The sequence below is a fragment of the Chiloscyllium punctatum genome, chromosome 31 (genome assembly GCF_047496795.1).
Source record: "Chiloscyllium punctatum isolate Juve2018m chromosome 31, sChiPun1.3, whole genome shotgun sequence".
NCBI lineage: Eukaryota > Metazoa > Chordata > Chondrichthyes > Orectolobiformes > Hemiscylliidae > Chiloscyllium > Chiloscyllium punctatum.
The window spans coordinates 50,295,568-50,308,003 of NC_092769.1; the positions used below are offsets into that span (position 1 = coordinate 50,295,568).

At 40.8% G+C, this 12,436-nt stretch overlaps 1 long non-coding RNA gene across 1 annotated transcript; it reads right to left on the reverse strand.

The window, feature by feature from the left end:
- Positions 1-332: 332 nt before the first annotated feature.
- LOC140456827 (uncharacterized) lies at positions 333-12,111 on the reverse strand. The gene is made up of 3 exons (XR_011953164.1): positions 11,746-12,111; positions 10,943-11,033; positions 333-826 (listed from the first exon to the last, which is right to left on the reverse strand). It is a non-coding gene; the product is annotated as an uncharacterized lncRNA (long non-coding RNA).
- Positions 12,112-12,436: the final 325 nt, after the last annotated feature.

The window sequence follows — 12,436 nt, forward strand, 5'->3', positions numbered from 1 at the left end:
GCCAGGATCTTGCCTGGGTTGGAGGGTTTCAGTTAAGAAAATACTTTAGATAGACAGGGGTTTTCCTTGGAGCAGAGGACAATTAGGGAGAAGATTATCATGATGTCTAGAATTATTTTAGGGATAGACAGGGTAAACTGGATGAAACCTTTCCCCTTGATGGAGAGAGAAGGTAAGGCCAGGAGCTTCCAAGTGGATCTTAGGGGAAAACAAAATCAAACGGAGGGTGGTGTTAGCCTTGAGCTCAGCACCTATAAGTCATGTAGAGACTGAGCCCCTCATAATAGGTATGAAGTATTGCGATGCATCCTTGCAAGGGCAAGGCCCACAAGGCAATGGATCAGGTGCTGGCACATGAGACTGGAATAGTTCGGTGGCTGTTATTGATAGGCGTGAACTGGATGGATCAAAGGGCCTTTTTCCTGTGCTGTATAAGGTGATTCTGTGAAAACGGTTATAAATAATGCCTTCTTCATATTAATCCTAGATGCTCTGTTTATCTCAGTTCCCACAACACGTACCTGAACATGGCATTTCTTTGCTCTTGTGTGACCCGCTGTGTTGAACCTCACAGTAGATTTTGCTGGGGCAATCTGCCGCTGACTCGGGCAGGGTTAACTGGCTGCTCAGGGTGTAGGTTCCCTTCTTGTTTCTCACTGATGGGTAAGTCTTAAATCCAGTCGTGATTAACTCCCCACCTTTCTTCCAGGTGACCTTGGTGACGTCAGGGGAATAATCCATCGCCAACAACCAAAGGTCGCAGAACCGGTGTCGTGCTCCTGACAGGAGGAGACCAGGCCATAAAGCGTGGGGGGAGATGGTGTCTCTACAATAGAATAACCAATTGAGCATGTTAGTTTCTGTTCATTTGACCTTACCAGTTACTCAAATGTATCCTAGGCTGTAAACGTTTGCCAGTATGCTCCCGCTGAAGTCTACAGCATAACTGGAGTTTATTTTTGTTTCCTACCAGTTGCTGATCATGATCATTGGTTCCTTCTTTAGAAACATGCCCTCAACCTTGACCATTGCCATATAATTTAGGAAGAAGAACATCCTGATCCCACCCCAGTAACTTTGAAGATGTCACCAACTGACACTTTCACTGGATTGCTGTGAAGAGCAAAGAAGTTTCACAAAATACAAACCAAGGAAATGCAGATTCATCGAAATTCTACAGTGTGTGCAAACAGGCCATTTGGCCCAACAAGTCCACACCCACCCTCTGAAAAGTAACTCATCCAGACCTATTCCCCTACCCTATTATGCTACAGTTAACCCTGACTAATGCACCGAACCTCCCAATCACTGAACACAACATTTGCAATTCCCCCAGCTTGCACATCTTTGGACTGTGGGAGGAAACGCACACAGACCTGGGGAGAAAGTGCCAACTCCACACAGACAGTCACCCGAGGCTGGAATGGAACCCGAGTCCCTAGCACTGTGAGGCAGCAGCGCTAACCACGGAACCAGCGTGCTGGTCCACGAGGTACCGTGCTGCTGGAAATACCCAACGGCTGGCAGTACCCCCGGAGAGAAATCAGAGTGAATCATAGAACATAGAACATTACAGTGCAATACAGGCCCTTCGGCCCTCCATGTTGCGCCACCCTGTCATACTAATCTGAAGCCCATCCCACCTACACTATTCCATGTACGTCTGTATGCCGAAGTAAAAACAATGACTACAGATGCTGGAAATCCCATTTCTGGATAAGTGGTGCTGGAAGATCACAGCAGTTCAGGCAGCATCCAAGCCTGTCCAATGATGACTTAATCTTGGCGAATCTACTACCGTTGCAGGCAAAGCATTCCATTCCCTTACTACTCAATGAGTAAAGAAACTACCTCTGACATCTGTCTTATACATATCTCCCCTCACTTTAAAGTTGTGTCCCCTCGTGTTTGCTGTCCCCATACTTGGAAATCAGGTCCAGTGAGCCTTCCTCACTTATCAATGCAAGGCAGAATGTTCTCTCTGGGAGGAAGGTCACTGCAGCAGCAGCACAGGCAGGAGCTGAGCACTGGGACAGGGAGGAGGGCTGTCACGGCTGAACTCATGCCAATTGTCTGGAAGTTGAAACATCTAATTTACAATTATCTGAATTCTGGAGGCCTCTGAAAAATGGAGGACCATTAAGGTTCAGAGGCTTTAGAATGTTACAGCTGAGTATTTACGTAAATATGATTTGAGAAATGAACTGGTAATCTTTAACTTTAATAGCTATCAAATTGACACGCATTTCACAACCAAACCTCATCTTTCAGACTAACCACTGCACTTACTCTGTCTAGACCTAAATTTCCACTCACATTGACAAACCCTACCCATTCATGCCCGGAACACACAACCCCTATCACACAAAACACATCCAAGGCAATCCATATTGGTAGTATAGCTGAGAAGAGAAATCTCGGTGTCCATGTACATAGATCCTGAAAAGTTGACAGCCAGTTTGATAAGAGTTATTTAGAAGGCATACTTTCTGTTGGCTTTCATCAATAGAGGGACTGAGTTTCAGAACCACGAGGTTAGGCTGCAGCTGTACAAAACTCTGGTGTGGCCGCACTTGGGAGTATTGTGTACTGTTCTGGTCACCACATTATAGAGAGAATGTGGAAGCTTTGGAAGAGATCAGAGGAGGTTTACCAGGATGTTGTCTGGTATGGAGTGAAGGTTTAATGAGGAAAGGACGAGGGTCTTGAGGCTCTTTTTGTTTGAGAGAAGAAGGTTGAGAGGTGACTTAATTGACACATAAAAGATAAACAGAGGGTGGACAGTGAAAGTCCTTTTCCTTGAATAGTGATGGCTAGCAGGAGAGGACATAGATGATAGATGTCAGAGGTTGTTTCTTTACTCAGAGAGGAGTCGGGGCATGGACCGCACTGCCTGCAACAATAGTACACTCGCCAACTTTAAGGGCATTTAAAAGGTCATTGGATAAATATATGCATGAAAATGGAATAGTGTAGGACAGATAGGCTTCAGATTGGTTCCACAGGTCAGCGCAACATCGAGGGCTGAAGGGCCTGTACAGCACTGCAATGTTCTATATTCTATATTCCAGATGGACATATGATCTCAATTCCTTTCACTCATTTACACTCCTGCCACCCTGCACATGGGCCATGGTGAATCTGGCCCTGACTGGACCTGGCACCATCATTTTCACAACCTCTGACAAAAGCCCACTACCCAAGACATGACCTCAGCCCTTGATCACTGACCTTACATCTTACCCAAGTCAACCTGTGCACATTGCATCCTCACTCCTTTCACATCTGTGCTTTACAACCTACCATTTTGCCAGACTCCGAGCTTTGCATTTTGACAACACGTCCACCTGTCACTTCATTACAGTGACCTTCCACCCTGAAACATCCTGGCACTCTGCCCACCGCTACACTAACCAGCCTGGCATCCTGCCCACCTCTCCATAAACCTGTCTGGCAAAGACAGACCTCCTGCATTTCAGCTCAAACTACCCCTCACCTACCAAGCACAATTCGAACAAATTATCCTGTGACCATTACCATTTACCTTGATGCCACCTTGCCAGACAGAGTGCATGCAAGCTTACCCAGCAGCCAGCCAACACCTCACAGCCTACCAGCCCAAACTCTCCCACATGCCCAATCTAGCCCCTCACTTGCTCACCACCTTCCAACTTTGAGCCTACTCCACCATAAAGTCAGTGAGTCATAAAGTCGTACAGCACAGAAACAGTTCCTTTGGTCCAGCTCATCCATGCTGACCAGAGTTCCCAAATTAAACTAATTCCACTTGCCTGCCTTTGGCCCATATCCATCCAGACCTATCCTGTTCCTGAAGCTGTTCAAATGTCTTCTAAATGTTGGATTTATCTCTGCATGGACCACTTCCTCTGGCAGTTCATTCCAATGTTTTGGACAGTTACAACATGAAGCCCTAACTCCTGCACTCAGTGCTCTGACCAATGAAGGTACATGTGCAAAACACCTTCAACACACTAGGTACTTGAGACAACGCTTTCAAGAATCTATGAGTCTGAACCCTCAGGTTCCTCAGTGTTCAACATCACTACCCAGTGCCCTACCATTAACTCTGTAAGACTCTATGAGTCTGGACCCTCAAGGCCCTGTGTTTAAACATCACTATCCAATGCCCTACCATTAACTCTGTAAGTTGTGACCTGATTTAACTTCTCAAAAAGCAACACGTCGTATTCATTTCAATTAAACTCCTTCTGCCACTCCTCAGCCCATTGGCCCAGCTGATCAAGATCTCATTGTACCTTTAGATAACTTTCACTGCCAATTATACCACCAATGTTGGCGTTACATGCAAACTTACAAACCATGTCCCATTCAATGTTTTCATGGCTTTCAACCAATATTGTAGCCTGTTTCCCTTTCTCCCACATATCTGTAGCATTTTTTTAAGGATTGAAGGAATCTATCTCCTTATTGAAATCATTTAATGTTTTGTCCTCAATCAATTTCTGTGGTGGAGAATTCCAAAGGTTCACCATTCTTTTGCTGAATAGTAAACAATCAGGTTCAATGTTATCGAGTGTTGGGAAGATTGGTGAGCAGCAAGATTAATGATGATCCCATGAATGGAATAGCCTTCTAGAGGGGCCAAGGTGCCTTCTTCAGCTTCCATTTTGCATGCTGTCATATCCCTTCGGCAGCATGTTCCAAAATTGTGACCCTTGAGGATAAGGGCGCACATGTATGCAAATGCTTCTCCTGAAAGCTTTCCTCCAAATCAGACTTCAACTTGACTCTCAACTATTTCCCTGCCAGTTTCCTCTTCCTCAATCACAGCCATGGGACTCACTTCCTACCAGCGCTGTCAATGTGCTAATACCACACCAACTTCAGCAATTCAAATAGACTGATGACAACTGGTTTCTCAAGGCAATATAAAAAGTCTGACACTTCCACACCGGTCTAGAGATTCAAACAACCACTGGAAGAATTGTAAATTAATAGAGGCACTTGTGTGTCTACACAAGATGACATGGTTTCCTTTTGTGTGATTTGACTGTGTTTTCACTGAAGGAACAGAGCTATTTCTTAATCATATAATAGGAATCAAGCATCCCTCATTTTTAGCAAGGCAATCACACATTATATTTCTTTATTCCAGGGAAGTATAGTGTTAAATTAATGAAATATGATGATTGGGATGTTTCAGTTGGGAATAGTCAGAGATTTAAAGTTTACTTTCATGAGCAATTAATTCCAGCCTCATTGTTTCACAGTACTCACAGGAATGTCTTTCAGAAATGGTGTCTCCCTATGTTTACTGAATCAGTAAATCTGGGATAGTTTTTGCTTGTTAATCAAAGGTGTTGAAGAGTTTTAGCCAAAGGGATTGAGCTCACAGATGCTCCATGATCTAAGTAAGTGGTGGAACAGCTTGAGGGGCTGAGTGCCCTCCTCTTGCTCCTACCTTCCTATCATTGTGTCATTCATTAAGCTAGCACTGGCGGTGAACACTTTTTATTAAAATATTTCAACAAATTAATTGTTTCACACATGCTTGAAAAAAATTCTGTTGATTATTTGGAACGAGATCATTGACATTCTCTATTTGAGTGATCAAAATAATTTCCACCCAATTACAGCAGCCACTGCACTCTGGAGTGGGTTGTTACTTCATAATAGTTTCTTGTGAAACTCCAGCTCGAGATCAGGGCGCTCAAATTCAATGATTCTCTGATATTTAATATCTCTGAACATTCACAATTTGTTCAAATGCATCTTTTCTCTGAAGAACGTGTTTAATCAAACAGAACTTTTTTCAATGAAACAACAAACTTTAAATGCTAGAAAACCAAAATAAAAGACAAAAATTTCTGAAGAAACTCAGCAGGTCTAGCAGCTCCTGTGGAGAGAAGGCAAGGTTAACCTTTCACATCCAGAGACCCCCTCTTCACCAAATTGTTTTCATGAATTTGGCACAAGAGCTCACACCTGTTGAGATAAACAGTGATTACGTTGGCTTGACTCCTGTTTGAGAAAGGATTCTTAGCAGAGGTACTGGATGGTCAGAGATAGCAATTGAAGACCAACTCAAAAGCTATCTCCATCTGCTGCAAGTGTTGGGTTCAGCGGAACTCCCACCGGACTGAACAATCAAATTCAGCTACAGCACTGGTTTAATATAAAGGTGAGCACTTACTCCATTAACACCATCTAGCGATGCCCAAACGCTTGTGAACAAATATTGATCTGGAAAAAGCTGCTAACTGCCAAAATTCTGTTTAATATCTAAGAGACACAAGTCAGGACAGCGATTGATTAGATTTCACTGGCCTCTGTGAGTGGAATTCCAACAAACACCCAAACATCTCAATCTGCTTTCTTGCACTGAAGTAACCTGATAAGAGATGGTGTTACATACCTCTCTAACAGGTTGGAAGTGAACACAGGCCACCTGGCACAGACTCAGGGACACTACTACAACATCACAACAGACCTGAACACAATGAGCTCGACACTATCACAGAGAACACAGCCCACCTGTTTTGACAGTACATAAACCATGTTAGTTATTAACACCTTCCAACAACCAGGAATTGTTCCAGAATGTTTGTACAATGAAAGTAACATTTCAACATTTATCCAAGAATACTTTGATAGCAGCTCCGAATTGTTCACACTCTATGGGAACTACAGAGGAATAAAACTAGGAATTGTATTGCCATCAATTCACTGTCACTGGATTCCAACCTCGAACTCCCTTCCTCTTTCCCCTGTGAACGTTGCTGCACCAGATGGTCTACTTAGTCTGAAAAAGATTAAAATGTTTTGAAGTGTAATATGACCATTGCCAGTGACATTAACAGCTGATAATAGGTTTTCAAATAATAAGATGCAAAAAAATTCTGATTCTACATTGTGCCACGAAACATGTCCTGCATAACTGGGGCACAAAGAAAGTTTACAGCATATTTCCATCTGCCTCGCTCAATCAAGTATCTCTTGTTGCCAACAACCAATTTCAAAACTCTTGCTATCTGCCTTTTGTTCCTGAAACGTTCGTTCTGATTGGAACAACTTAGTCAGGGCTCTCAATTCTGAGGCACCTAATCGAATATTGTATTTCTGACCGATAAAAATGGTTTTGAAGCGAGAGATGAAATTGAACTTCTGAGATTCAGGGATCCGAACTGGACAATTTACAAATGGTCAGGACCGTTGACAAGTTAGTCAGAAATAGCACTGAAACAAACTGTACAACAGACTTAATCCAAGAGGATACATTGCTCAACTCCTCACGTCAAATATATTCACTGTACTTGAACATTCATCAGAGGAACTAACCAGTGGATTAATGTGAACGAGAATGTGTTCACAATGAACATGAATAACCACTGAGTTAATAAACTTAATAAGTCATTGTATTTAATAAAATGATTGAGGTGGGAAATATCGCCAATTAAAGCACAGATCCGGAGGCAATGGATTATTCACTAAACTATTTTTACATATTCTTAAAACGTTCCTTGAACTGGGGAGATTTTGCATGCACTGCATAAAGTCAATACTGCATTCCAGTGTGGAAAGCATTTCTGTTGAAGGAATCAGGGCAAGGTCATTTTTTTGTTTACTGCTTTTAATGAACGAAAATGTTTAAAAAGGTATGAATTGAAAACATGCTTCTGTCTGCAGTTGCCCGCTTTAACAGATGTCTAAGTAAATGTGGGCACTGCTGCCTCACTGATCCAGGTACCCAGGCTCGGTTCCAGCCTTGGGTGACTGCCTATGTGGAGTTTACACAATCTCCCCTGTGTCTGTGTGGGTTTCCTCACACAATCCAAAGATGTGCATGTCAGGTGAACTGGTCATGCTATATTGTCCATAGTGTTAGGTGCATTAGTCAGGGGTAAATATAGGGTAGGGGAATGGGTCTGGGTGGGTTACTCTTCAGACGGTCGGTGTGGACTTGTTGGGCCAAATGGCCCGATACATACTGCAGGAAATCTAATCTAAACGATTGTCACACTTAACAAATGTGAGCAGATTCCTTCGGATCGCTACATTGCAATAAATCGGTCAAGTATATTAATTAAAATAAATATTACTCTATTTTCAGTGTATGAATAAACAATGTGCTCCGTTATTCTCTAGTTCATGTCTTCTGCAAATTTGTGAACTCTGCATATGTCTGAACACATCGATGTAAAATGAATTCTCTGCGTTTGCAGCAAGTACTCCCATGGTTGTAAGAGTAGAGTTCCTACAGTATGGAAACAGGCCATTTGGCCCAACAATTCCACACTGACCCTCTGAACAGTCAGCAGCCCAACCAGACCCATTCCCCATAATTTATATTTACCCCTGACTAATGCACTCTAACCTAGACATCCCTGAACACTACGGCTGTGCTAAATTGGACAAATCACCTGACCTGCGCATCTTTTGGATTGTGGTAGGAAACCAGAGCGCCCGAAGGAAACCCATGCAGACACAGGGAGAATGTGCAAACTCCACACAGGCAGTCACCAGAGGGTGGAATCGAATTTGGGATCCTGGTGCTGTGAGGTAGCAGTGCCAACCACTGAGCCACCATGCTGCCCTGCGAGTTCATGAGTGAATTATTTTAATTAATTCAAAATTTGTCCTTGGTCACATAATTCACTTTTGCAGTTGTTTCCGAAAGAATGACTCTTCAGTTGATTTTTTTTTGTAAAATGTAACTATTTAATTAAAATGCACAGATTGGGAACACATAAAGCACTGTGCAGATTAAATAATTCAGTTAATGTTTTATTTTTATCCTGCAAATCCAGTTTAATCAGGGACATAACAATGAATTAACTCAACTTACGTGTGAAACTGATCAAAGCAGTGAAACTGATCTGTTCTTCATAGAATTGTGCAGAATTTCCAAATGGTCTTTGCGAATGATCTTTTCCAGTCAGAAAAATATGTATGTAGTGTACAGCGGAATTGAAAGGTGTTTCTTGATCAATTATAACACAGTCATGGCATTTTTGCTCAAGAGCAAGAACTATTAGAACATTAGACTTTTGAAATGCTATTTATATTTCTCTCTGACTTGTAAACTGTTTAAAGACAGACCGTGTGATTGAACTAGATAGTGGAGTTCTGAATTTGGATTGGAAAGCATGGATTAGATTAATCCTTAATTATTACTTTTAGGTAAAAATGGCGCCCAAAGGTATCTGTTTTCCCTTCATTTCTAAAACCTTTGCGATTTGCCTTTCACTTAATAATAGGCTTTATGAAATTTCAACTCGCATGCTGATTGCATTGAATGAGGAACCTGGAGTGGTTCACTGTCACCTACCGTGTTAACATTGCAAAACAATGTAGAAACCAGAAACGGTTTCCCAAATATAACACATTTAATGTTACCCAAGCACAGTCCTTCCTCAACAGATGAACAATCACCAGATCACAACATGGTGTGTTTGCAGCAGAACTGGCTCTGCAAACATTTTCAGAAGAACCAAGAACATGATTTAAACTCACACAAAAAAAATAAATTGAAGTCTAACAAAGCTGCTCAGAATCAAGCAAACTAATGATTAAATTGAATAGAAATAACAAGTCATAACAGCAACCTTGTTTGTGAGGGGACTTAACACTTAAAGCTGTAACGTTTCTGGCAACAGTTCAATTTATTTCCAACCTGCACACCCTTCTTGATCATGACAATCCTGTGCAGCACACAGTAGAGTGGTTGAAGGCATATATTCATTAATCACTTCATGGTCAAAACAAAATTACTGAATGGACAAATATTACCACATTATAATTTTAAGTTAGTTTCAATTACATAATCTGTTCAATTCTGCAGTTTCAGATTTTAGTTCCAAGTTTTATTTTGAATGAGGCTACTCAAAACAAAATTCAGTTAGTTTACAATTAGAACTGAGTTCTTTTTTTAAAAATTCAATGCATTAAAAACTTATCTTTTTCATTTCTCACACTTCTGGGTTTCTGCCATAAGTTGGTTTTCAGACCGTTACAAATGGATGTAATTTTTTCAATCAAGCAGAGAAAAATGTGTCATATAAGTTGAACAAATGCAGAAATGATTCATGAAAAACAATAGAACTTCACAAATATTGGTAATGAACAGTAATCCAGAGAGACAATCTCCTCACCAGAAAGAAAACACCAGTTACAGAAAGCATGAAAATGCTGATCAATTCCACCAATTGAATAAGAATTCAATCAACTCAATTCAACAGAATCAAGGAAAATAAAATCAGAATCCAATCAACTCAAAACAACAGATTGGAATGAAACATAATCAGAATCCAACCAATTCACTTCAACAGAATCAAATAAAACAATTTCAAATACCAATCAACACACTTCAACAAAACCAAGTAAATACAAAGCCAAAATCCAATCAACTCAATTCAACAGAATCAAGTAAAACAATTCAGAATCTAATCAACAAATTGCAATATAGCACCGCAAGAAAATTTTATGACAGTTTCTAACCTGCTTGTCATCAACAAAATAAATGAGAAAATGTAATCATGGTAAGAACATATATTCAAGAAATGAATAATGATATTTTAGCATATTTTAATCATGTTTGGTAATATCTCAAACATCTTTGAATTCTTAGCGTTTGTTGTTGACAATAAAACTCACAGTCAGGGTGTCACTGACATTAAACATTATTTATAGCTGACTGTTTAAGAGACATTAGGTGTTTCAAGTAACCCAGCCACACAGAATGCCCATCTGATCAAAAAAAAGAGATACACGGAGCAACTGACGCCATCATCACCATTTTATCTGTTTGCTGAGCCTTAACTGAAGTCTATAATCAGTCTGAACAAAAATCAATCCGAACCAAACCAAACTCAGCACAGAATCTGAGTTTCATTTAATTCAGAAATTAGTCACATGAATTGAAAATTTTTAAAAAGTTACGAAGAAAGTTCATAGTTCTTACCTGAAGACACTGTCACCATGGTCCCTTGGCCCCAGTAATCAAGATAGTCACAGTGTTACATTCTCTGGACTGGGTCACACAATAACTAGCTCTGCATAAAACAAATCAAAAGTTTACCATCATTTTAAATTTTCAGAACCACAGGCAAAATAAAGTCACAATAAATCTTCATCACATAATTGTGCAAGTGAATTCTGATCATTCTTGATAAATTTTAATACTGTTTTATACTTCACAGAGTAACACATGAGCTGATTCTCAAAATCCCCAAATGGTGTATCGATAATTACCCAACACTTTTACAAATTAAATAGTGATACTGGCATTAAACCCCACAGAATTAATACTGCACTGCAAGTTAAGACGGTTTGTAGATGTAATCACTGACTAGTTTCAAACAATGGAGGCTAAATAGGTTTTTGTATTGATCATAATTGCAGTGTCACTCCAGCTATCACAATGATGTAGACCAGTACACTCATTCTCTGTTCTTTACTCTCGCTCTCAATTTTCATTTGAAAGAGCCATTTAGTCCTGATCATGTTTAGAATTAATGCCATTGTTGACATAACAATTAGCAGTGATTTCCTGAGCTGTTAGATATATTAAAACTAACATTTTGTCCGAGCATTTAATTGATGGAAGTGTTAGCAGTATATACGACATGCCCAAAACATTGTCCCATTGTGTCACCAGTTTGCTAGTTTAAATGGTACATTTCCTCTTTGATAGTTTTGTAAAAGGCAGCCTGAGGTCTGCTTCTGATCGCAGTTGGTATAATTGCATTTAAAACTCGTACTGACCGTCAGTTTATGATGGAATTGACAAAATGTTCACTCGAGCTGTTTTTGAATGGGTCCAGCCCTGGTTCCTCTCGCTGTGGTCTCTTGCACAGTAATAGATGGCGGTGTCTTCGATCTTCAGGTTCCCCATGTCCAACGCGAAAATGTTGTTTGAATTGTCTTTGGACGCAGTAAATCGATTCTTAATCGCTGGTGCATAGTTACTGTTGGATGAACTATAGTACTGAAGCAGCCACTCCAGACCCTGTCCGGGAACCTGTCGGACCCAGTTCATGTAGTAGCTGCTAAGATCGAAGCCGCTGGCTTTACAGGTCAGTTTCAGGTTGCCTCCGGGACAGCCAGTCTCTGCCTCTGGCTGAGTCAACACAATCTCCGACTGGACAACTTTCAAAAAGAAAACAAATAAACCATGAGCATTAATGCAGATTAAATGATGGCTGAGTCTTTTACATTCCTGCGGTCGACTAACATTGAGACAGTGATGACAAAGACAGACTTGAACAAAAAACACTCACATGATAAGAAAGTAAGGAATAAACTGAGAAAAATTGTCGACACAATCATTCTGATAACTTGTGGGAAGCGGTTCTGTCAAGATCTTTCTAAACAGAGCCGACCCAGGAGTGTTGAATTACGGTCTAGTGCCCAGGATTTATATGGCCATCGGAAAGGGCAGGCTTACAGCTTCCGC